Raw genomic sequence first — 3,357 nt, 5'->3', positions numbered from 1 at the left:
TGGCACCATTTATTCTCATGATGACCACTTCCATGGTGAGTGGTGCCAAGACAGTTATAATATCACACAACTGTCAAAAGACAATACTGATGGTGTGTTAACAAGTTGTGCTCATACAGGTAGAACTGCAGATGGTTGAATATTCCTCATCTTAGAGCTATGAAGTAACAAAGAAATGTTAATTACTTGTCAGCGGTTTTAAAAGTTCTTCCCTTATAACCAGGGAAGACCTTTACAAAAAAGCAAGTTTTAAACTGAAAAAAATAAAGAAAGCTGTTTTACAAAGAGAGACATAAAATCCTTTACAGGCATATTAGGCAGCAAAGAAAACTAAGGGAGGTAAACCATAAAGGAAAAATAGAATATGAAAGTGCCAACAACTGGTGGCAGGGAGAAAATAGATAATACACAGGGTTCCTACTTTTCAGTGTATATATTTTGTGCAATACAAAATGCAGTACAGACTACCAGTTTTACAAAATAACATGGTTTTGTTGAAAACAAGAGGGAAAAATGCCTACTCAAATTAACCCGTGAAATGACAAAACAACTTAAAGTAACTTTAAACATAGACCATATAGCAGGGACACAGTCTCCCTCTTAGCTTCTCAGGAAATCTCTTTCTTTTGTTCTTCCTTGGGCAGAAAAAGAGGTCAAGATTCCTTCTGGTGACTTCCTCAGGGCACAAAATCATCTTCCAGGGAAGACCAATGACTCTGAGCAGGCTGACCTCAGATTTCCTTTTTATATACCACTGATTGGCTTCATTAACAAAAAAAAAAAGACAAAAAAAGTGGAACCTTCTCTAACTAATACAGCAAAGTTCTTGTCTTTCATAAGGAATAGCATTATTTAAAGTAATAGTTTTATTTACAAAGATTTACCTCAGCATTTTAATATGCAATAATTACTGCAGCATTATTTACATTATTTTATGTTAGTTTCATTTCATTTTGACATGTCACTCTGTGAGAACTGTTATATTATGTTACATTCATCCCCCAGCCTGAAACCCTCAGTGTCAGGCCCATTAGGTAGGCTGTGACTCCTAGACAGACCATCTAAATTGTGGTAGGTTGAGCCTGGTTTATGCTGTACTGTATATTTCATTGGTTGTAAGGAGAGTGCCCACCTACACAGCTTGGTGTTTCCATCTTGCTGTCAATTTAATCATATCAGGGTGGTATGGTCTGTCACAAATGTGAACAACCAACTGAGGAAATAATATTTTATTGAAAAGCATACCGTCTTAATAGACAAGCTTCCCTCTCAAAAGTGGAATACTTGGTGTCTGCTCTACTTAACTTGTGACTCAGAACAACATGTAAAGTGTTCTTCCCCATAAATGACCTATGATAGCATTGTTCCTTGGCCTACCTTGGATGCATTACTGTAAACTATAAAAGGCCTTCTAAAAACCCAGAGATGCCAAAACAGGCTCTCAACACAGTATTTCCTTTAATTGCTTAAAAATATTGTCTGTCTCTAGCACCACTTTATTTTAAGGAACATCTTTCTTTTTATGAGAGATGAAGGAGGGTATGTTATTGATGCAAAGTGAGGCACAAACTTTCTGTAGAACTTATCTAACCCCAAGAATAGTTACACTTGCTTCTTAGTGCCTGGAAGGAGCCAGTTTTTCACTGCTTCTAGCTTTTATTCCTGGGGAAAGACAATTTCCCCCAGTTACTACATACTCTAAATATTTAACTCCACAATGTGTATCTTTGATGCTTTGGTTGCCAACCCAGCTTGTTTCAGAGTATCTAACACAGCCTGTACCTTAGCTACACAGGAGTACAAGTCCTCAAAGATCATAGAAATTACCTTAATGCCAATGCAAAATTTAGGGGTTAAATATCAAATCAAATACCTTCTTCCTTGGGGAATTCAATTATCCAATCATTGATTGTCACATGTACAGCTCTAAAATGGACATGCTAACCATTTCCAAGACTTTGTTAATACCAAGATGCTGAAGTAAATTGTAAAAGTACCTGCTAGAGGCTTTAATATCCTTAACATGTTATCTAACAATGTAGCCCCCCCCCCACACATCTGTACCCTACCACACATCACCTCATCACTGGTTAAATCTGACCATAAATCAGTCATCTTCTCTGTCAGGTCTAGTGGTACCACCCCACTACCAAGTGAGACCATCCATAGGTACTTGTCCAGGACAAACCTACTTCAGTTTATAGAAGATCTATGTAAAATTTCTAACAATGTCTGACAAAATATCCCAAAATGAAAGGGCTGCCACATGCAACTCCAATTTTTACCAGCATGTAAAACTGCTGCATACAAAAGTCCATACTTGCCTGCCATACCTCTCAACCTCTTAGTGCAAAAAATCTGGGCAAAGCCTGACAACAAGTAGTGAAGGTAGATGCCCAGGAACCACACAAACCAAAGTCCAAACAACAAATCCAATTTATTGACAGCAAAAACAGACCAAATGCAGTCAAGCCCTTTTGTCTTTAGCAAAGACTTCTTCAGAACTGCTTGACATGGTTATCTCTAACGTTAAATAATCCTAATACATCATGTGATCCACGTGTGATTAAACATTCACATGACTCAACTTTAGTTTAGTAAACGCATTGATTATAAAACTTCAACAAGAATTGTTGTGAATATCGATTGATTATAAAACTTCAACAAGAATTTTTGTGAATATCAATTAAAATTGCATGAAAAATAAACAGAAGTATAACAATAAAAACTGAAAATAAAAATCCAAGCTGGTTAGACCAGGCAGAAAGAGCCCCAGAACATTGAGTTCACTGAGAAGAAATACCTTCAGTATAACCACTGCTGCCATGAAGTTGTTCATTGATTTTCTCCAGAAGAGAGGCCAAATTGACTATTCCAACTCAAATTTGTAAGACCAGGTCATTGGTGGAAGACCCAGAACTTCTACCAGAAGCCATAAACAAGTCCAAAAGAAAAGCAATCTCTTCTCTCTTCTTTCTTTTCTACCCCTCACAGTAACACAGATGGAGGTGGTCCTAATGGGGTACCCATGCCGTTTAGTTATGCACCTACCTTAGATGATCAGTCACAGTTCAGGGAATCCAGTGATGGAGATCTACTTTTGAATTGTTTCAGGCCTTTTAGTGAGACTAAGAGGAACATCAGTCATCAAAATACAGAATCCATTAACCTTGAACTAGCTGCTGGTGACTCATGATTTTTGCTAGTAGGGGATACAAATAGCAATACGGTGGAAGATGACATAGTTGCATCCAAAATTCTACTAAAGATTTTACAGTATATAATTTTTTCAATGTCAACATCACAACAGAGCATGCTGATGTTCTGAATAAGGGTTTGAGTTTTGTACCAGACAGA

This window comes from Protopterus annectens, chromosome 3.part0 (genome assembly GCF_019279795.1).
Source record: "Protopterus annectens isolate FY-2018-M chromosome 3.part0, PAN1.0, whole genome shotgun sequence".
NCBI classification, from domain to species: domain Eukaryota; kingdom Metazoa; phylum Chordata; order Ceratodontiformes; family Protopteridae; genus Protopterus; species Protopterus annectens.
Note: the sequence above shows the minus strand (reverse complement) of the source record.